We start from the raw sequence: 24,744 nt of genomic DNA, 5'->3' as shown, positions 1-24,744 counted from the left end.
TTTGGGGATATTTCATTGCATATATTCTAGCCGCAGCAGTTGCATTTCTTGCAACAGATGCATTCAAAGAATGTGGCTATCATCTCAAATGCTTCTTAGTTTGTAAGAATAATCTTGAATTTCACTCTGTATAAATTTTATATAAAATTTAATAGAAACAAACCGCAACAAACCATCAATGAACAAATTTTTATGTTTTACTGATTTGACACATAATTTGACACATGATGACTTTTTGAAGTTAATACTTCTAATAGTTCTATTTTTTTCCATAGCACACTACTTGTTTCCACTTTGACTTCCTAACTTAGTTTACCGGTGACAATAACAGTTATGTATTTATCTTAGTTGGGAATAGGATAATTGATATTAAAATATAATGAAATAAAAATTAAAAATTTGTGTAGAAAATCTGACGTTTTTACATTTTCTACGATTCATCGAGAGAAAAGCAAATGCACAGAGGCAACAATTCATAAAAATTTACATATTACCGCTATTTTTTTGGTATTATTTTAAGTATTAAAATTAGTGTAATATTTAAATAAAAATAAAATTAAACTGTTTAAAATATATTTATTTCGTTAAAATCATAATAATAGAAGTATAACTTCTTACTCGCGTACAAAGTACACACACTCTTTTTCTGTTATATTTGAGTGTTATTTGTCTTATTGTTGTTTTGATTAATTATATACGGTGACATCTGGACAATGTTCCTTTGTTTTTTTCCATAGCACACTACGTGCTTCTAATTCCACTTATATGACAGCAACAGTTATGTTTAAAATTTTCACGTTTCTTAAGATATCTCGAGATAGAAAAAAGGTATCGACATGCGATTTTCGGTATTCTGTTGCTAATTTGGTCTAATATTGTAATACAGGAAAAAAATACATAAGTACTTGTATTTAATATTTTCCAAAGAAAACTAGATTTCTAAAAAAAAATAGCGCCTTCTAGCCGGCATATTACGTAATAGGCTGTTTCCAAATTATAACTATTACATTGACGAAAAAGAGCTGTTTTCAACAAGACCAAGTTTGTAAAAATCCATTAAGCAAAACCGGACTTACAGCGATTTTTTCATAACAAGGTTCCCACTCACCCCCACCTCTTATTTGCACAGGTAGACTTAAACTTGTGAAATAAAATATGCACAGAATTGTATGAAGAATACGATGATTAGATTTCCAGTGCCCTTTCATTAGGCAAATTTTGTAAAACTTCGATATTTGAATTTCTGATATTCAATTACGCCCTCTAGCGGTGGACTTACAATTATGAAAATAATTTCCAGGCTTTTCTCGGGGCAACTTTTGTTATAAATTTTTTTGTTGTAGTGTAAACGGTTCCTGAGATATGGCCGAGAGCCATTCTTCTTGGGACACCCGGTACACCCATTACGTGTCCCAGATATTATAACTTTCTTATTTTTGTGTTTATTATTTCGCATTCTTTGCCCATTTCTCGCAATGCTTACGTGTTCGTTTTCTTGTGTCCATGCTATTCTAAGGATCCTTCTGTAACACCCCATTTCAAATTACTGTAGCTTATTTATGTGTTCTTCTTCAGTGTCCACCTTTCAACTCCATATTGCAGTATCAAAAACACGTAACATCTCAGAGCTCTTACTCTTAGTTCTAATCTAAGGTCGTTATTGCAGATAATTGTTTTCATTTATACAAACGCATTTCTTGCTATTTCTATCCTGGCCCTTATTTCTGATATTTTATTATTATTTTCTAAAATACAGGTGCCCAGGTATTTGTATTTCTCAACTCTTTCTATCGACACATGTATGTATGTTTGTTTGTGTACTTGTTACTTGTTTTCTTTGTTATAATCATATTATAAGTATACAGGGTGCGCCAAACCTCTGGTTTTCTTTGATTACGGCTAAACTATGGGATATACAAAAAACGTTTTTAACAATACTACTGTATATCAAAACCGTCTATAATTTAAAATTATTTTCGATTATACAGGGTGAGTCAGAACGACGGTATGAACCAAAGTTGTATTTTTTTAAATGGAACACCCTACATATTAAATCATTTTTGAATATGGTTTTTAAAAATATGAAAAATTTGTATAAGGTCTTATAGGCCTGAAGTTAATAATTTTCGAAATATTTACATTTTTATTGAGAAAAATGGTAATATTTATAGGGCTGTGGATTATGTTTCCAAGGTAATAAAAATTTAAGTGGTAGGTCAAAGTTTTTATAATATAGTGTCATTTTTAAATAATTTAATATCTTTTAGTTATAGCCATAAAATATGCTATTTGATCACTATTTGCAAATACAAAATTTTCTCATTCCTTTTAAATGGAACATCCTATATATTAGCATTGCATTTTGTAGTAAATATTACAACCTTTCTTTTGGTATAAGGTTGTATGTACATAGCATGTTTGGTTTTGTAAATAATTAAAAAAGAACTATAGATTTAACGTTTCGCGGATATTTTATATCCGCGATAATTTTAATTAAATTTTTTTGCAAAAAAATTATAATCTGATTTTAAAAACATACACTAAAATATCAAAGATGAAAATAAAAACGTAATTAAAGATTAAAATAAAACGTATGCAAGTGCAACTTAATTGAATTTAATAACTTTAAAATATTGTTCCAAACAATATTTTACCATACCAATAAATAATTAATATTAATAAATTACTTAATTATTAAATAAAACAACCAATTTTCAAATCTACCCTAGAAATTTTTCTACCCTAGTAACTTTATTGTACCCAATTTTGTTAGTTAAATTGTGTTTACGAGTAAGATCAGTTAATAACTTTTGAATTTACCTACATCTTGAGAACGTATAAAGCATGCTTTTAAACAAATGAACGTTATAGAAGTATATTATGAAGTGTATCTATGTAGTCGTGTCACAAAAGCTGGTAATAATTTCTAATGGTGTCGCCAAAACAAATGTCATATCCACCAATTATTGTTCGGTTGAAAAATTAAAATTTAAAATATAAAAAATTGTTACAAAAATTTCTACAAACGTATTACCAGTTTTGTGACACTAGTTAATACTATTTATATTAATAAACAATTTGACTGATAAATCTAACATATTCATTTGTTTCAGAGCATACTTTATAATATTATGTTCTCAAGATGTAAGTAAATTTAAAAGGTAAATTAAAATTTTAACTGATCTTACTCGTAAATACAATATAACTAACAATTACTTTGGTACAGGAAAGTTGCTGTGGTAGAAAAATTACTAGGGTAGATATCAAATTTGGTTGTTTATTTAATTTAGTAGCTAATTTATGCATTTATTAGTATGGTAAAATATTTTTTGTAAAATAATTTTAAATTATTAAATTCAATTGAATTGTACTACTATACGATTTATTTTAATCTTTAATTACGTTTTTATTTTCATATTTGATATTTTAATGTATGTTTGTAAAACCAGATTATAATTATTTTTTTTGCAAAAAAAATTATTAATAAAAAATCCGCAAAAACGTAAAATCTATAGTTTTTTTTTAAATATCTACAAAACGAAACATGCTAGGTACATACAACCTGATACCAAAAGAAAGGTTGTAATATTTACTACAAAAGACAATACAAATATACAGGGTGTCCCATTAAAAAAAATGAGAGAATTTTGTATTTGCAAATAGTAATCACACTGTATATTTTATGGCTATATGTCAAATATGATATTTTATTTAAAAATAACGGTATACTAAAAAAACTTTGACATGTCATTTAAATTTTTATTACCTTGAAAGCCTAATTCACAGCCCTTTGAATATTACCATTTTTCTCAATAAAAGTGTAAATATTTCGAAAATTGTTAACTTTAGGCCTATAATACCTTATACAGGGTGTCTGCGTATCTTGGAACCATATGGGAAACTTTTTTAATATCAATTTTACGAAAAAAAAGTTATTCTTTATAAAGTGCTCTGAATAGTCTAAAACCTAAGATGCAATCATCAGATATCAAATTTTGTCAACAGTATACGAGGTATGTCAAAAAATATGAATTTCGTTCAAGAGCAAACTACCTTTATATTTCAAAATATCAAAAAATTTTATTATGAAAAGTTATTTGTAATTAAAAACCATATTCAAATATGCAATAACAGCCTTCTACTTGAAAAAAAAATTCTGAAATTTTCCTAAATATTACCGATTCCGAACATCATTTTTATTTATTAGACATGTAATAACTCTTTTATTAATAATTTTAGGAAAAAAAGTTATTCTTTATAAAAATCTGTGCTTGGTCTAAACCTCAAGATGCAACCATCAGTTATCCAAGTTTGTTAATTTCATACGAGGTGTGTCAAATAATATGAATTTAGAAAGAATTCTTTCTAAATTCTTAATATTTTTAAAAAATATATTCAAAAATGATTTAATATATAGGGTGTTCCATTTAAAAAAACAACTTTGGTTAGTACCGTCGTTCTGACTCACCCTGTATAATCGAAAATAATTTTAAATTATAGATGGCTTCAATATACATTAATTTTGTTAAAAACATTTTTTTGTATATCCCATAATTTAGGCGCAACGAAAGAAAACCAGAGGTTTGGCGCACCCGTATAGTATTTTTATATTCATTCATATTTTTCGCAAAAACTACTTGTCTTGTTTAGTAATCGTTCAACAGAGTTTGCCATACTTAATCACGGTGTCATCTGCGTATCTTGATTGTTATTAATAGTAGTAACTATTATTCTTTCACTTTCATATTATAGTAATGCTTATAGACCAGGGCGCATCTGTAAAAATATTAGTACATTTGGACGTTGAGAGGTGACTCAAATTTTTTTGCAGAAATTGCTTGAAAATAAATCAAATAATAATATTTGAGTTATCCTCCCTCTCAAAAAGGTCCGGAACATTGTTTAAATAATCAAAATGTCAAAAAATTAAGGAAAAATTCGATTTTTTTCTTTGTTTTTTAAGTATAACTTTAAAAGTATTCATTTCCGAGAAAAGTTGTACTGACATAAAAGTTGCGTAATTAAATTTCCTACAATATAGAATTGGTTAAAAATTTAAAAAATAGTCACCCTTGTTGCAAAATAGCAATAATTGTGAAAAAAACATACAAAAACAAGTATTCGTATTTTACGTTTTTCAACCATTTATGCTACACTTAGGACCTTCACTTTTCACCCTGAAAAACTTTATGATACAGTAAAACAATACAATAAATTTCATTAAGATCGGTTCAATAGATTTTGCAAAATAAATTTTGCAATCCAGCTTTCGTAAAAAAAATTCATTTTTTCAAAATGTTACAGGACTGAAAATAAAGCAGATAGCAAGTTGAAAATTTTTTTGCGTATAGAAGTGTACTGTACCTTTCATTGCAAAATTAAAATCGATTAACACCACGGCGTCAGGAATTTTTTTAAATAAACATTAATTATTGGTGGCGCAGGACAGCGGATAGTTTGCTCTGATTGGGCATTCCAATGACCTTTGATAATGGTTGATACATTTTAATTTTTATTACATTTCGATATAAATAAATAAATAAATTTGTTTATTGCAAAATAAAAACACATACTCTATCCTTTGAAATAACACTTTTATTAGCAAAAACTTTCTTTGTTCATATATTTTAACTTAAATAATAAAAGTTTATTATTTTTAAACATATGCAATTGTTTAAACAATATTTCACAAACAATAATAAAATTAGTTTGATTTTTGTGGAATTAAAATATTAAAATACAACAAAATATAGAGTAAGAAAATAATATATTAGATAAAGATTGGAATAAATTTTGGTGGAAATCAACTTGTGTGAATCGAACACCGCTGTCCTGCGCGTAGCACCAAAAATTATTGTTTATTTCAAAAATTTTCTGACGCCGTGGTAATTAATCGATTTTAATTTTGAAAATTGCAAATGGAAGGTACAGTACACTTCTATAAGCAAAAAAATTTTTAACTTTCTATCTGCTTTATTTTTAGTCCTTTAACATTTTGAAAAAATGAATTTTTTTTGCGAAATCTGGATTGCAAAATTTATTTTGCAAAATCTATAAAACCGATCTTAAAGAAATTTAAAGTATTGTTTAACTGTATCATAAAGTTTTTTTGGGTGAAATATGAAGGTCCTAAGTGTATCATAAATGGTTGAAAAACGTAAAATGCGAATACTTGTTTTTGTATGGTTTTTTTCGCAATTATTGCTATTTTGCAACTAGGGTGACTATTTTTTAAATTTTCAACCAATTTTATATTGTAGGAAATTTAAATACGCAACTTTTATGTTAGTACAACTTTTCTCGGAAATGAATACTTTTAAAGTTATAATCAAAAAACGAAGAAAAAAATCGAATTTTTCCTTCATTTTTTGACATTTTGATTATTTAAACAATGTTCCGGACCTTTTTGAGAGGAAGGATAACTCAAATATTATTTGATTTATTTTCAAGCAATTTCTGCAAAAAAATTTGAGTCACCTCTCAACGTCCATCTCAAAACAGATCCGCCCTGGACTATTATTCAAAAATGGATTCACTACATACATTGAATAGTAGTGGAGGCAGAATACATTCCTGCCTAACTCCTCTCCTGATTTTAATTTCTGAACTGGGTTAGTTATCTATTACAATTTGTGCTCTCTGATTCCGTAATGGTTTGTTATTATTGTTAAGTCCCTTTCGTTTGTTTTTTGTCTTTAGAATTTTGACTAATTTTTTATACGTTACTCTGTCAAATGGTTTTTCAAAATCAACTTAACAAACATGCACATCCACCTTCATATCCATGCATCTTTGAGCTATGGCATTAAAAGCAAATAACGTCTCTCTGGTTCCTTCTGTCCGTTTCTGAACCTAAACTAACTATCATCTATTCCTTCTTCCAGTTTTTCTATACGACTATGGGCCGGTTTCACCAATGACAAATAGTAGTTTATTCTATGAATAAAGTTAATCGACCATTTTTCCATTTTACTAACGTCAAATAAGACTTATTTCATGTATTTATCAAATAAATACTTACTCTTCGAATAAATTGGTAAGTTAATCTCGCTGTAAATATTCAGAAGAAAGTAAATTCGCCAGTTTAACTTTAAATTATCAAAATTATTTTGAAACAAAATATAAATATAACCGTCTAATAAATTTTTATCGACGAATAACTATTCATTGATTTATTTGTTGTTGGTGAAACCGGACCTATGTGTTATTTTCAAGAATAATTTGAAAACAACTTGAGTATTAATGATATTGTTCTGTATGCAATGGAGATGGAGAATGACCATTGTTTCGGTATATGCCCTGTTTTGTCTATTGTTAAATGAGTCTACTATAAGAACGCAAAAGATGGAGAATGACCATTGTTTCGGTATATGCCATGTTTTATCTATTGTTAAATGAGTCTACTATAATGTCTAATAATAATAATTTTAAGCTTTCTACTGGGATTTGGTCTGAATCTATTGTTTTGGCATTTTTTCTGTTTTTTTTTAATTTTCTCTTGTAATATCTTTAAAACCACACCATCTTCAACTTCTACATTGTTATAAAATATGAATTTATTTAATTCTTTAGAGTCTATTTGGATGTAGACATAAACAAAAATAGATTAAAACGAGTACTACTACAATACTCACATTTCCAGTCTATTTTGGTACATTTTAAGTACACTACTTACATGCGAGAACAAGAAATACCTACTACGACCATCAAACAAAAATAGAAGTTCGTTATAGAACATAACTCACGTTTTAAACTATCATTTTATTAGCTATTTAAATTGAAAACTAAAATTAAGAAAAATACATTCACGCGGCAACGGAGCAGTAGACATTACTAGGTCAGTGACATAAGTGGACTGAACTGTTATATTATCCCATGCTAAGCCATCAAAGTTTCAAATTATGGTGTTAGAAGGATGGGCACTGTAAACAGCGGATTAAAAATAATTCTATACTTTTGTTCAGGATCTAAATGTGTAAACAATGTGTATAAATGATTTATCAAATAAATAAAAAACAACATGTGGAACATATTATAAGTGGTTTGTTGGCGGGAGTCGTAGTTTCAGCTAAAATACTACCTTTTCTATGGGACAGAACTATGAACTTTTTGGTGTGTGATGGGGACAGAAGGCAGTAGATTTTTATACCTGCTTAAAGCCCTTTTGAATAATATACAATATACATAATACATGTAGTTTTTTCAGCTGGTGATAGCTTAGGTTTCAAGAAATTCAAAATATTTTTTTTACATACAATACATTGTCATAATCGCTATTTATATAATTTTATCGCTATGAAAAGTTTATGGTGATCAGAAAATTAATATTTGCAGTTGACATTTGCCTAGAAATACTCATATGTGTGATTTTTCATTTATTGTGCAGTATAATAAATATTTTTCATAAATCCACACCTAACACACCCAGCACAGAATTTAATAAAAATTCAAGGTTAAACAGGAGTTACATAAATTTACAAGAATTTTATATTATATTCTTATTATTATTCTAATAGAGTTTCAACTAGTATGACATTAACAAAGAATTGGATAATATCAGAACTTGCATAGACAATGCAGTAAAAAAAGGTAGGGTAAAAAAATACACAACGAAAATAAAACTCAGTAAAACATCGATATATTAAACTAAATTGGAGGGGACGGTGTGACCGTTAAAGCCGAAAGTCCGTTATATAAAAATAGGTTCAAAATAAATCAAAAGCATGTGGACGCACATGCTTATGGTAATCCTGCTTTGAAAAAGGTATCAAGTTTTGTTTGCTCTTGTGAAGTTTGTTGTTTTCTTTTTTACACAACTCAAAATGTGTATGATACAGTTGAACTTAGCTATGTGAGAGATAGTCAGGATGCGATCTTACCCCGAACAACTTCATTTTTGGCAGGGTTTTTTGTCTTCTTCGCTCTCTTCACTTCCATCCTTATTTTTTTAGGAGTCTGCTATGTCACTTTCAGCCATTATGTTCATGGTCACCTTCATCTACTTCTGGCCGTTGGTTGTAAAACATTTTCCTCAGCTACTTCTCCGGAATTATTATGTATTGTCCTACAGAAATTAGGAACTTCCAACCTATCTAGATCTATGTCTGCATCTTGGCCATCAAACAAATTCCTAATCATTTTTTAATGTTTGCTCTTTCACCTCTTTCCATGTTGCAGCAAAATTAAAATTAGCTTCATCATTCAATACAACCGTTACTTATTAAAAACTTTCTACTTTACTAAATATTATTATATTTATTTGGTTGCAAACATTTTCCCTGATCCATGATCCATGGGGTGAATATGTGAATAAGCAAGGTTGAATTTTTTGGCGAAAATATACAACTAAAGTTAACTCTTCTGAACGTAGAATAATTTCAGAGGAATTGGCATGAGCGTTGTCTAAAATCAATATCAACATTTTACCTCTTCCGTCGGTATTTCCAGTTTCTTCTGTTGAAATTTTCTCACTGTAGATACAAATTCTTTAAAAACTAGTTTTTGAAAATATCTAATATGAATAATGCCTTATTAGAGCTATATTATGAAACAGACAGAGAAATTCTTTGTAAAATACATTATTTGGGGTCCACCGGTACCCCACTGGTATGCAATGTATCTTGCTATGGGATGGGTAATGCACGGATTTTTTGTCCGTTATATACAAAGTCCGTTAAATAGAGGTCCGATATATCGAGGTTTTACTGTATAATATTGTGAAACGACGAATTAAAAACAACAATAATAGTCCAGGGAATAAGTATTTTCTCAGGACACCGAAATACCCAGGTAGCCGACAACTTTTTTAGTTATTGTAGACCTATGGATGAAAAAATACCTGTTTCCTGCCTAGAGTTCGGAGCCGGTTTTTAATTACTAACAATTTAAAGCAAAAAACGCATTTTTTTATTTTTTGCACTCAGTTTCAAAATGCCGATTTTTGAAAGTTAAAAAGTCATTTGTTGCTTCGCAAATTGCAAAATCGAAAATCGATATTTGTTAATAAATTTTACTAAAACTAACTTAGAACCTTAGTTTTTCACCCAAAGTTGGGTATTGAGGTGCTTAACAAACCCTCAAAATTTGAGACCGATCCATAAATTAGTTTAAAAGTTATTCTATTTGTTTATCCCCGGGATCTTTGTTTTGCAATAACGTAAGACAGAAAATAATGAAGATAGGGCAATTCTGCGTATGCCAAATGAACAGGGGCGTCATTTGGGCGTCCAGGGGGGGGGCATTTGCCCCCCCCCCTAGCCCTAAAAGATGACTGAAATTTACAAAAAATACATCAATATTCATCATAACATCATATATAATGTATAATATATATAGTGCTTGCCCCCCCCCAAACAAAATTTCAAATGACGCTCCTGCAAATGAAAGTAGAAGAGTGATAATATTAAAATATATTAAAAAAAAGATAAAAAATTGTAGTTTATAAACATTTAGAATAACTTTAAAAATATTGTCCGTAGAAAAAACTTTTTTATACATTCGAACTAGTATTTTAACACGAATTTTCAAATAAAAAAATTTGGCCTAGGTCAATTTGGATCAAAGTTTTTTTGCCATGTGTTTATTTTTAATTCACAGCTAATTTGTTTATAATAATTAAGGAACCTCAGTGATGCCATTTGAAAGAATGAGATTTGTATTTTTTGTTAAAAAATTTGCAAACATTGTACCTTCACAGGACCCGCTACGAATTTTCAAAAACGTAGTTGAAATGGTTACTAGGGGGAACCTACAAATCCACCGAGTTCAATTACGGAACAAGCAATTTCAAACTACTAAAATTTTCTTATCTCCGGATCTACTCAATGGATTTTTATCTTTCTTTTTTTAATGTATATGTAATTTCTACGTACATTACAAATATGCAATTTGTTTATAAATTTATTAATTAATAAACAGTCTAATTTGTTTAAACAATTCTTGAAAAAATAATTTTCTTCCAAAAATCTATTTTTTCAATCATAGTATCATTAATAATCATAAAGAAGTTAAATTACACTTTGATGAATAAATTATTTTTAATAAATAATTATCTATTGGAAATAATTTATTTATTAAAGTATACCTTAACTTTTTCTATGATTAATAATGATATTATGATTAAAATTTCAAAAATTGTTTAAACAAATTAGATTGTTTATTAATTAATAAATGTCTAGACAAATTGCATATTTGTAATATAATAGAGGTGGAGGATGGATCAGTGGTAGAATTCGAGAAGGTGGACGAGTATATGAACCTGAGACTGAATAAGAGTAACAGATGCGCTGGGGCCATGAAAAAAATAGGTAATTAAGGCCAAAGATATTAGAGTGTACAAAACTATATTTGACCCACAATGCTATACACTGCCTAGACGTGGACTATGAACAAAACCATACAGAACAGACTGGAAGCATGGGAAATAAGAATACTTCGTAGAACCATTGATTATAAACTTACCGTGTTTATTAATCAATGGTAGAACGTTGAGGCAGAATTGAGAAGATTTACTAATGTACCGATTGTAAGCTTACCCCCCATTAATAAAAGTAGTGAAAAAACGTGGACTAGAATGGCTCGGACATCTAGAAAGAATGCAAGGAGAGATGTAGATGGATCAGAGATTGGATGCTGAAAGCTAAGAACAGAAAACGATTGAAATTATTCATCCTGCAATGGGTCTAAAAGAGCTGTTAACACTATATATACATACAAGACCCTGAACACTAAAATGTAACGTTTACACTAAAGTTTAGGTGTTACAAACCGAAGGAGCTCTTAAAAAACCTTTACTAGAGCACCAGATATTCGTTGTTGTCGAAGAAACATATTTACACTCTAAAAAACAAGCATTCACTAAATGGCTTAAATTTTGTATAGAAAATAAGCTAAACTAAACGAAATCAACACTAATCAACCAAATACTAACATTACCGTCAATGGCTCTAACTTGACAGACAGTTCCTCTCCTACATTTGTTTATAATCCACGAAGTACATAGTGATATACGTGTTGAAATATAGTTGAGAAAGTTGCATTGACACTGAAACATCTGTCCTCAGTTTGTTAATAAATTTTGTGAACATTTGGGAAGTGTTTTTTAATAAATTTTCGTTATTTATAGTATAGCAACGGCAATATCTCTCAACGATACTGATTTGCTTGTTTTCGACTTTGATTGATAAAAGACAAATTAATTGATTGAACAATTAATATTTGTAAATCAGCGAATCCATTAAAAATGATGATCAATAACGACGACGTAAACAATACAGCTATATAATCAATATTTATATTTCAAAGAATTATACAACTTTGCAAACAAGTCAAAATCAGAACGGTCTCGGGAAAATCACTTCAGTGGATTGAATATAATTGAAATAAATGATAATAAATATAGTAGGTCGACAGTCATACAACATAAATAAGAATATATAGTGTCTAGTTCAATTTATAATAAAAATTATGGACTTTAGTGGTTGAAGAACTGATTTTTATCAATTTGTCACTACTAATGGCGCCTGGGAGACACGGTACTTATCAGTGTTATTTGTCTATTTTATTTAAAAGTTAAAAATACTGTATTTTAGAACAATATTTTGGGTTCAACTAAACACTTTGATATAAAAATTGTATTTTTGGATTTAAAAATTGTATTTAAGTACAGAGAGAATAAAATTAACGACAATAACAATTCCGTAGTTGTGTCTATCATTCTAAAAAAATTAAATGGCTATTAATTATTTAAATAAATGTAAAGACTGAAATATTAATTATTTTTTCTATATGTTTAGCATTATTATATTAGTCATTCCAGCAGTGATTTGCAATTCAATGTTGCTTATGAAACAATTTACTAGTGAGTAAAAAAAACGAATTGACAACCAGCACTGGGACCAAAGAAAAGAAAGAACAAGAGCAAAGAAAACAATTAAACCAATAATTCCATAACCCGATAGTAAATCCATCCAGGGTTGGGCTGTTTTAAAACAAGCTTTTAAAAACAACGTTTTAAAACATGTTTAAAAACACTGGAAAAAAACAGTTGTGTTTTAAAACACTGTTTTAAAACATTGTTTTAAAACATAGTTTTTTTTTTCGTTATTGTTTATTTAAATAACATTGTTATAAGACATTTGTGTTTGCTAATTTGAAAAATTGCAAACATAGATTATAAAGTAGGTGCAATAACAATATTAATGCGAAGTAAAAAGTGAAACTGAAAAAAAGTAACTGACTAAACTTTATTTATGTTCAGGTAGCAAGCATACTAGTACTGGTAGACAGTGCTGAGTGCTGTAGTAACATTAACTAAACCAATACTCCTAATAAAGTTGAAAGAAAAAGAAAATTAAGAAATTAAGTAAATAATTATTGAATTACAACAGCATCTATTACACAGTCCTACATCCTGCAACTGATATGTGATACAAAAAATAAAAATAACAATGAATGTTCCTTAAAAAAATAAAAACTATAAATAATGAGCTTTTACGGTTAATAATGTAACCTTAAACATTTTTATTTAAATGTTGAAATATTGTTACTAGCTTAGCAACTTTGTCACTTCCTAACCTATTCCTCAATTTCGAGTGAACTAGACCATATGAAGAAAATATACTCTCCACTCCAGCGCTGGATGCAACTGCTGAAAATAATTGAGTTGTCAACTGCAACAACTCCGATGAAATAAACTGTTTTTGAGATAGCCACCATCCACCATGTTAAACTTAAATTGTCTACTGTATTTTTTGCAAACAAATATTGTTTATTAAATGGCGGTGCTAAGGCACGAAATGACAGTATTTCGGGCATCAAATTTGGGTGAAAATCCGAAATAAATAACAATGCTCTATCAACTTCCACCTCAGTGAGTTTCTGACCTAAGTACTGAGGGTCTAATAAATAAGCTAAATAATGCGCATCTGTTATAGCCATTTGATAACGTGCTTCTGCTTTATGAAGTTCCAACACGTTGCTACAACCGTTAGGTTGAACTTCACTTTCACTTTGGAAATAACCCAGTAAGTCTTTCCAAATGTCTGTTGCATCTGCTATGGTGAAGGTATTTCTCTGGAATTTATCCAAAGCTGTTGCAACAACTTTCAGCTTTGCGTAACACTGTATACATTGCAACTATCCACTAGAAATTAAAATAGAACCGAAGATACCAATATGAAATTATATTATAATAAAGCAGAACTTAAAGCTTCCGACCTATCCTGAAAAACTGAATAGCGAATGTGATTTACATATCACGTGGTATAAGGAAACGGAACAGTTAAACACTCGTTGCATGTGCACGCAGGTCGCGTCTTCGCGGGAATCCCATAGGTGTGCCAGTTGAGGTTTATGGGAATCCCGGTTAGAAATCCAGTGAAGTACGTAATTATTTTAAAACGTTTTTTTTTTGTTTTAAAACAGTGTTTTTTTGTTTTAAAACAGTGGTTTTTTTTAGATAAAAAAAAACTGTTTTAAAACAAAAAACATTGTTTTTAAACAAATAAAACATGTTTTTTGTTTTTTTTCTTAAAAAACCAATTTTTGTCCAACCTGAATCCATCACATCATTATAAGAAAGCTGCTAAAAACCTGAGCAATGTAAGAACAGAAACAGACGAGATACTCTGCAGCGCTACTGAGTGGATCCATAGGGTGGCTTAAACAAGCGATTTTGTAGCGCCAATGACTTTGTAATGGACGCCACTAGCAATGACTATCAGCGACGGTGGCCAGGCCACTGTGAATATTTCGGTGACCGAAAAATAAATAGGTTAACCTAGCACTGAAAAACCGGCCCTACGTCCGAGAAACTATATAAACAGAGAACTTGTGGCGTTATTGGTAGAGCATTCGGCTACAGATCGAGAGGTCTTGGTTTTAAATCCGGACCATTCCTATTCTTTTTTTTTTTGGAAAGTGGTAATTATTTAAATTAGTTTAATATTTAAATAAAATAAAAATAAACTGTTTAAAGTATATTTATTTCGTTGAAATCATATAACAGAAGTATAACTTCTTACGTGCGTACAAAGTACACACACATTCTTTTTTTGAGAGTCCATGTTTCAGCTGCGTATGTAGCAATGGGAAAAATAAGGGCATTTACCAACCTGAGCTTAGTATTCCTTGTTATTGTTCGATTAAGGACGAATGAGGGGGCGTATAAATTTAAGAGGGTAACAGAATTTGAATACCTTAGAGTAACACTTACAAAAAGAGGAGGGGAAGAGAGAGAAATAAACGGTTGTTGAAAGGTAACAAAGCAGTAGGATCATTAAACGCACTGTTGAAGGCAAAAAACGTGTCAAAGGCAGCGAAGGTTCGAATTTATGAAACAGTAGTGACACCAACGGTGTTGTATGCATGTGAATCTTAAACAATGAATCAGAAAGAAGAAAAAGGCTAGAGATCTGGGAGAGGAAAATCTTGGTAAAAGTTTTTGGTGGTATAAAAAAGGCTACCGCAGAATAGCGCAGAAGAACAAATCATCAGCTAATGGAGATGTACGAGACCCAAAATAACATAAAAAATCAAGGCGCATGGAGTTAGATCAGTGGTTCCCAACCTTTTATGTCTGGCGACCCACCTTCTGATGTTTTTTCATATTCGCGACCCATCCCTCACCCATGATGATATGTATATATGTTCGTTATTCAGCTACTGTAAGAGCCACGCCGAGACCCACCTAAAATTCGCCCGCGAGTTAGATGGTTGGGACCTGTTTTACGAATGCCAGAAGAATGAAACATCCTAAGAGTTCTGCAAGCAGGAGGACAAAAGTTTTCCTTTAAATTTCGTGATACACTCTGGATTTAATTTGGATTCTTGGAGAATAAATGAGAATTTAATCATCAGCGTAATTTTTCACAGGCTTTAAACGAGCCACCAACTGGTATGGTTCTTGTAACTGGAACAAAAGACAAGGAAACAAAAAATCCGTAACACAAAATCTGAAAATTAATGCGATTAAGGAATTTAGGTGATTGACGACAAATAAATTATTGAGAATGCAAATACATGGTTTAGAATCGGCGCTGTCAGGTGCAGTGATATCATGTATATATCATATTAAAAAGTTTGTTCCTGTTGGTGCTGAATTTATTCCATTAATTAAATATAGTAACACTAAAGGCAATATTGAAGAAACTAAAAAGACACATGGATCTTTTTAATCATAATATAAGATGGTCTAAGCAACGTTTTCGAGTAAGTATTTTAAGACGGCTGATTCTTTAATATATTGTTCCTTATGCTTCCTCGAACACCGTACCGGCCATTTGGCTGCTGATACAGGTTGCGTTCATTACTGCGTAGCACACTTGTACAGGTAAATACAAAATCAGGGTGATTGATTAGTGTGATAAAGCTTGGTAGATCCGCTATAGTAATAGATAGCAAAAAAAGTTAATAACAAAAATTGTAGCCAACTTTGAGCTTCACATTACAAAATTAGATGTTACAGGGTGTTCGATAACATAGTGGCAGACCAAACTTTTGTTTTTTTAAATGGAACACCGTATATTTTATTTTATATTCGAAATCTTCGTAACTTCCCCATCACAAAAATATAAAGGTTTGTTATGTTATACAGGGTATTTACAAAGTTATAACCTTATAACCAATGTTCTATGAAAATGGTAATAAGTTCAGCTCCCTGTATAAATAAAAATAAGCACAACAGCAATGGTTTATTGGTGCCATATTTTAGCACCATTAATTTGTTGAGTGTCAACAATTATAAAAATGGTTGATATTGCTAATTTTTTTTATATCGAATACAGGGTGGGTCAAAACGAAAGTACATACATTATTTTCTCAGTAATTTTCAATATAACACCCTAATTAATAACTTAATGAAAAATGAAAATATCTCGAAAACTAACAAATTTAGACATTAGGAATAGTATACAAAAATTAAAGTACGGTAATGGTACTTTTCGATAGTGATATAAAATACAGGGTGTTCCATTTAAAATTTCTGAGAAAAGAAGGTTCTTGTGTTTTGACTCACCCTGTTTTCGATATAAAGAAAATTAGCAATATCAATAACTCTTAAAAATTTTCACAATCAACAAAAAAATATGGCACCAATACACCATTGCTTTTGTGCTTATTTTTATTTATACAGGGAGCTGAATTTTCATAGATTTTCATAGAATTTACAATTTTCATAGAACATTGGTTATAACTTTGTAAAATCCCTATATAACATAACAAACCTTTATATTTTTGTGATGGGGAAGTAAAATATAGGGCGTTCCATGTAAAAAAAAAACATAAGTTTGGTCTGCCACTATGTTAGCGAACACCCTGTAACATTCTAACTAATTTTGTAATGTGAAGCTCAAAGTTGGCTACAATGTTTGTTATTAACTTTTATTGCTATCTATTACTATATATAGCGGATCTACTGAGCTATATAATATACTATATAACACTAACCAATCACCCTGTATATTGAATTTAAAATTATTTTAAGACGAAAAATTTTTTGTCATTACTTTTTAAACCACAGAAATGTCTGGCAAATTTGAATTCATATTTCTAATAATGTTTAAAAAGTAATGACAAAAAAATTTTTCGTCTTAAAAAAAATTTTGAATTCGATATATTTACCTGTACAAGTGTGCTGCGCAGTAATGAACGCAACCTGTATCAGTAGTCAGATGGCCGGTACGGTGTTCGAGGAAGCATAGGGAATAATATATTAAGTTGTCTTAAAATACTTGTTTTTCCGACGTTGCTAGTTCTTGGTCCAATATAAGGAGCTATTTCGCAAAATCCTACATTGTGATTTAATTAAATTCGATATACAACAATCGGGAAAGTTTTAATTAGTGCAGTTCTGATACTATAATACATCCTCTCATCCTATTCTATATGAAATTGCTTTTTATACCATACAATGCCAGCCTTAAAACTCTGCACCTATTCTTGTATTGATATAATACCAATACTTTATTTATCAAACAAAGCAGTAGCATAATAGGAAAATGTCAGTATACTAAGAAAAATTTATTTCCAGAACATTTTATGTATTGAAATGAAAAATATATACAAAATGCAATACATATTAAATTCTTGTCTGCTATAAAAGGAGTTTTATCTATAAAATTTTTTAAAAGTTTTTCATTCAAAATATCGGTAGTTCTACGCTTTACCTTTTTTGTTTCTTTTATTATCACGCTGGCATATAAATATGTGTGTGTACTGAAATTTAGCTTACAAAAGGGATGAAAAGAAACGCATAAAAAGATCGGTAAGGAAGGCATCCGTAAAATACATTTTTTATATATATATTTTAAATATATTTTTGCCTTATTAGAATCGAGTTGAAGAAGTGAAAGAGTGGAAGAAACAATGCGTCGTGTTGAAACTAAGGGAGAAAAAAAAGCGACCTCAGACTCAGAACAATATTGGCGGCTTGTGTAGAGTGAGTCTGTGGAAACTATATTCATGAAAACAGGGGAAGACACTCCATATAACCAATTAAAACGGCAGATAAATATCTATATGCTGGAAACGTAGAACATCAGAAGTAGAACCTCACACTCTTAAGGTACGTATCCATTAGGTTGGTGCTCCGTGTAGCTGCTCCACATAATGGATACGGTGGTGCTCCCGCTCGGCGCTCACCCTCGGCGATCCACTCGGTGGCGGTTTATATGTAGGGGAGCGCATGCCGTATCCATTGGAGCAGTTACACGGAACACCAACGTAATGAATACGTGCCTTTATGAGAATATATAACTTTTACATTCTCTGATAAATTAGTCATCAATTTCGTTTGTTTTACAGTTCCAATCTTGTCAATGTTTTATTCGATTGAACAAAAGAAAGAGGCAAACTAGGTATAAAAGTTATGGCCGAAAACAGTTATATATAAATAGCTCTCAAAGGCAGCTCAAAACAAAAGTATGTAAAACTATAATTCGCCCCATAATACCGTGTGCAGTGGCGGATCTACGGAGAGTGAAAATGGGGAAATTTCCCCCTAACTAGGTCCAAAGTTGTTAAAAAAAATTATTGAAACATAAAAATACATTAGCTGACATAAAACTTAAGCCACAAACAGACAAATTCAACCCAATAAACACGCTGGTTAGGAAAGTTAAGGGAACTTAATGCATATAAATTATTATTTATGTCTTTTATGTAGTTTGGGTTTATCTTTTTTATGTCTATTTATTGGTGTTTCATTGGAAGTTGCCCTCCTGAGGCAAGTTTCCTCTCCCAAGCAAATGTCTAGAGCCACCACTGACCGTATGGAATTAAGACTTGGACATCAATTATTGTGAAACAACCAAATTATTAGCCTTCGAACGGAAGATCCTCCGATTTTTGGGCCTTGTAGAGACAAGATGACAGGAGAGTGGAGACGAAGACACAACCAGGAACTCCAAGCACTTTATGGAGACGAAAACATAGTAGATACCTACATCAAGGCAAATCGTAGATGGCAGGACGTGTCCTGAAAACGAATGATCGAAGACTACTAAATTAAATACAACCTTCTGGGAAAGGTCCGAAGGCAGAAGATCAGTTGGTCGCGCAAGAAAAAGATGGAAGGATGTAGACTGATCTATATGATGGGGTGCAAAAATGGGACATTATTGCACAAAACGGACAAGAGTGGAGGAAAATAAGAGTTGTAGAGCTACAAAAGAAGTAGAAAAAACTATAAAAATACAAACGCAGCAATAGGAGTAAAAGTATGTTTTGTGGAAAAAACATAAACATAAACATAATGGTTGACTTGCAGACCTTCTAAACTGTTCTGATAAGAGTGAAGGATTTGAAAGACAGAATAGACTATTGCAACCTTTAGTTTATGGCAGTATGGCAGTCATGTAATGTGTAAATATCAAGAAAGTATTACGTATGTGTTAAAGCAGAAGATAACAACCGAAATTAAGTAATATGGCAACGTTTGCTAAAACAATGAAGAAAAGAAAATCTAAGAAAATAGAAAGGATACATTATTAATTGATCTCCTTGTTGGTCCCTGGTTTCGAAACAACTTGATAGTAAAAAGCTAAAAGAATATCAACATAGCAGGTTGTCACAATAAAAGAGGCAGATAAGAAATTTCTTTTAGAAAAAGAAGTAGTTTTTAGAAGACAAAGAATCAACAAAAAATTGGTCTGTAAAATTATAATCAGTGTATTACATAATATATTAGAACAGTTAATTACCAGCTACTGGAAGTAACAAAATTAGTTATGAATTATAACTATTGGGGCAGCTTTTATGAAAAAGGGTATAAACTTCTATATAGGTTCACAGAAAGAGAAAGAAATTGTATAAAAGGGCTAATATACTGCCCAATATTCAGTCTTTTTAAACAAAAAAAAATGGAGAATACATTTAAATACTACGAAAATTTTCAGTTTCGTAATATTTAAAATTATTTAAAAAAAAACTATAAAATTCGGGACAACATAAAGTTTAGGGCAACGGCCATGCAACAGCATGAATTTTGTGAACAGTGTTGCCATATCTGTTTATAATTTAGACATATGAATTTAGACCTTGTTTAAAATGTTTTTTTTTATAATTTAGATGTTTATTTCATAGGTTAGTTAATTCATTTAAGTTAGTTTCTTTTTATTACTATTTAGTATTTTAGATATTTTATTAGTTAGAGTTTACAGTCTACGGTTTAAGTTAGTTTCTTTTTATTACTATTTAGTATTTTAGATATTTTATTAGTTACAGTTTAGAAATCTTCACATTGTTTAGTGTTTCTATTAACTATTGCCACTATTGATTTTTATATAATTTTAATGCTTTTAATATATTTTCTGATTTATATCTAATGTCCACTTTACATCAACAATAAATTGAACAAGAAATTGACAAAGTTATTCAAGGCCAAATTTAACGTGTACAAAATGTATGGTTTGTAAAAGAAAATAAAGGAATTTGATGAAATAGAACAATTGGATATGTTTTATTTTGTCAAATTTCTTTATTTTCTTTTTATTCACGGCAAAATTGGGTATTTTGTATAAGTCAAATTTGACCTTGAATAACTTTGTCAATTTCTTGTTCAATTTATTGTTGATGTAAAGTGCACTTTACATTTGTTTTCGATTTTTAAATTATATATTGTGTTCTATTCAATTTTGAATTTTAGATGTTACAGTAAGAAATATTTTACAACATGGCAACACTGTCAGTGTTTTTAGATTACCTCAAATGTCAACTACAAATTGGTTATGTTTGGTTGCCCTAAACTTGATGTTGTCCAAAATTCGTTTTTAACTGGAAGTAAAGAAGTTATTTTCACGTACCGTTTGTTCATAGACACATCCAAAATACGCTCTCGGAAACAAGTTCTTTACTTCAAGTCCAAGTAAAGTAGACTTGGCAGAAATTAAACAATACATAGGTAGAAGTGGTTTAAAATTTGTTAAAAACTCTAATCAGTTCTGCTTTGGATAATCCAGAAACTTTTGCTTTTGTCACGTACTCACGCTATTGACGATTAAAGTAATGAATTGGTTTTCTCTATAATTGTTTTTCAACTGTATAAACTTTAAAGGTACTTAAAACAAATGGCGCATTATGCCAAAGACGAGGAAATAGTTTGTAAATGTTTCCATGTCGTAAAGTTTAAAATGTGTTTTTAAAAGTTAGGCATAATCTTTTACAGGGACCAAGGAAAATCACTGAGGGAAATATGAAACAATATGCTCGCCATGCCTAGAACTACTTTTCTGAGATTTAAAGAAATAAATAAAAAAAAACAGAAAAGAAATCAATCAATTAAACTTTTCCGATCAGTCCTAAAGTCCTACGAATATGAATACGCGCAAAATTCCCATAAGGATGCAAACATCATTCAACAACTTTTAAAAGTTTTTGTAACTTACCATATTTTAAAAAACATCGTGCAAGTATTACATATTACTCAGCAGTCTCATATTTTCAGTTCAAACACTAACACTTTTCCACTTTTTAAAGAAACAAACACTTCATGTAGTCATTCTTGTTTTAATCCACAATAAAAACTGAAGTTCACTTGAGATTCAACACCAACTGGAAACGGCTGAGTTCTTTTCACGCAAAAAAAAAACAACAACACACTTAAAACAAATTTTGCAATGGGCTTGAACCACAGTCGAGAAGTGTTGTCACAGATTACTGCACACCACAAAAAAAATGAAGCAACTAAATAAAAAAGTTATAATTATTATTGTACACTTTCTAAAAGTATGTCGCTTGTAAAAATGTTCCAACGGAATTGTTGTTGTATGTAATAATACGTCAGCTGTAATGCTATTAAACTTGTGTAATAGTTCTGTACCAAGCGGTTTAGAACGCGAGAGACGTACGCTTGTACCCACAAACAGAAACAGGTACGCCGAGACTCGAGACTACTATGAACCAACAACAGTATACAGTATTTCGTTGATACAAAGAATAATTCTAAAATAGCCTGCCTATCTGGGAGTCGCGGCAGGGTGCGCGCGCAGCACGTGCGGCGATACAACAGTTGCACTCAAGTTGCATGGTAAAACCAACTCAACTATTACCGCTTCTACTTTGGTCTATAGTACAGGGAATTTAGTATTAGAGTAGGGCATATTTTTGTGAAACCAATTTTTTATTTCATTGAGTTTTATTTTATAAAAACATGAAGTTAAATTAGAGTGTATGTATGATTGGGAATAGTATTAATATCGTTATTATCGGTGGTAGTCACATGAAGTACAAGGAAAAATAAAATAGAAGGGAAAATTATATAAAAATTGGCAAGAAACCAGATCGGACATAGATCTTCAAAACTATATGGTCGCCAAAAAGGAAGCCAAAGTAGCAGTAGCAAAAGCTAAAGCAGAAGCGTATTCAAACCTATACGATCAACTTGATACCAGGGAAGGCGAAGCAAAGATATATAAAATAGACAAAGAGAGCAAAGAAAGCAAGAGATTTTAATCAGATTAGATGTACTTATCAGAGATGAAAATAATAAAATACTAATTCACGAAAAGGATGTCAAAAAGAGATGGAGAAAGTATTTTGAAAGTTTATTAAATGAAGAATTTGACAGACAGCCTGTGGAGTTAACGGAGACAGTAACAGCAATGGCTCCAGAATAACAAACGAGGAAGTGACTCAAGCGCTTCAAAAAATAAAGAAAGGAAAAGCAGTCGGACCAGATGACATTCCTGGGGAAGTATGGAGAGCATTGGGAGAGACAGGAATAAGTTGGCTAGCAGGTCTATTTAATAGAATTATGGAAGTTGGACAAACGCAAGACGAATGGAGAAACAGCATATTAGTACCTGTCTACAAAAACAAGGGAGACATACAACAATGTACAAACTACAGGGCTATAAAACTACTTAGCCACACCATGAAAATATGGGTGAGAGTAATTGATAGACGGATACGTGAAGAAACCGAAATATCCGATAATCAATTTGGTTTTATGCAGGGCAGATCAACAACAGATGCAATTTTCATTGTAAGACAACTGATGGTAAAATACAGGAATAAAGAGACCAACGCGCATATGGTATTAATGATCTTGAGAAAGCATATGATAGAGTTCCTCGGGAGATTCTGTGGTGGACACTCAATAAGAAAGGAGTCCCTGGCGAATATGTAAAGATTGTGAGAAATATGTATAAGGGAGTAACGACTAGTGTTAGGACAGGTGTGGGAGAGACTGATAAATTTCAGGTGCCACCTGAAAATTTGTCAGACAACAATAGTTGCGATTGAAACATGATGCCGGCCACAAATGAGTATACAATTGAAGCGTGTCAATTATTGCTTCAACGCTTTCAGAGAGCATTTGACAAACAAAATGTTCTGTTCACCGATGAGTGTGCGATTTCTTGAAATCGAAATGTTTATTTCTGGGCAAAGGACAACGCTCATTTCTTTGAGGAAGTGACAAAAACCCGCCTATATTATGATATGGAATTACTTCAACTTATAAGTTTGAGCCATATTTTTTTGAAGGCTGCATAACCTAACACACTTATTTGCCGATAATCAACTAGTGATTACTATCGCAATTGACAGCTCAGGGCACTACTGATACTGACTATTTTCAACAAGATGGTGGCTCACTCTATTTTGCTCTCGCTGTTCGCAAAGCCTGAATGAAATCTTCCCGAAGCGATGGATTGGGCTAGAGTCTCCAATTCCTTGGCCTCTAAGAAGTCCAGATTTGACAACGCCGGACAATGCACTGTGGTATTTCATTAAAGAGAAGGTTAGCAAACGCAGATGTGTCTCGAATGACGACTTACGAAACAGAGTTCGCCAAGCTTGTACTTTACGTCAGTAACTCCGGACATGCTGAAACAGACAAGCATACGAACATGGCGTCGTACCAAGTTGTGTTGCGACAGTGGAGGTATGCACACCGATGTTTTAGATAAATAAATAAAGAATAAATAACTTACAAAGAAACTTGTGTTGTTATTTTTTACCTCTGTAGTATAATAACAATTCATTAGTGTAAAGGGACTTTCCGGCCACTCTATAGAATTAATAAAAGCTGTCAAAGTGGACAGGATTTATAACATCAAAAGGATTAAAGCAAGGATGTTGGCTGTCCCTAACTTTATTTAAAATATACCTCGAAAGTGCTTTAAAAAAATAGAAACAAAAATGTAGAACAATGGGAATACCACTCACCAACAACATTATGGTATATGTACACTCAACTTTGGACACGATCAAGTAATAATGGCTCAAGATTATGACGATTTAAAC

The 24,744-nt window shown here is 30.9% G+C and overlaps 1 protein-coding gene across 2 annotated transcripts in view; it reads right to left on the bottom strand.

Annotated features, from left to right (window-relative positions):
• LOC114337902 (semaphorin-1A) overlaps positions 1-24,744 on the bottom strand; it is a 606,142-nt gene that overhangs the window by 210,375 nt on the left and 371,023 nt on the right. The window contains exon 1 of one of the 2 annotated variants that reach the window (XM_050641274.1): positions 21,882-22,408. The exons of the other annotated variant lie outside the window; for it this stretch is intronic. The gene's annotated coding sequence lies outside the window, so the exon portion shown is untranslated. Of the gene's footprint in view, positions 1-21,881; positions 22,409-24,744 lie in introns of those variants that run through there. 2 annotated transcript variants of the gene reach the window in all.

This window comes from Diabrotica virgifera, chromosome 10, assembly GCF_917563875.1.
Source record: "Diabrotica virgifera virgifera chromosome 10, PGI_DIABVI_V3a".
Taxonomy (NCBI): domain Eukaryota; kingdom Metazoa; phylum Arthropoda; class Insecta; order Coleoptera; family Chrysomelidae; genus Diabrotica; species Diabrotica virgifera.
The sequence above is the reverse complement of the archived record's forward strand: the minus strand, read 5'-3'. Positions and strand labels throughout refer to the sequence as shown.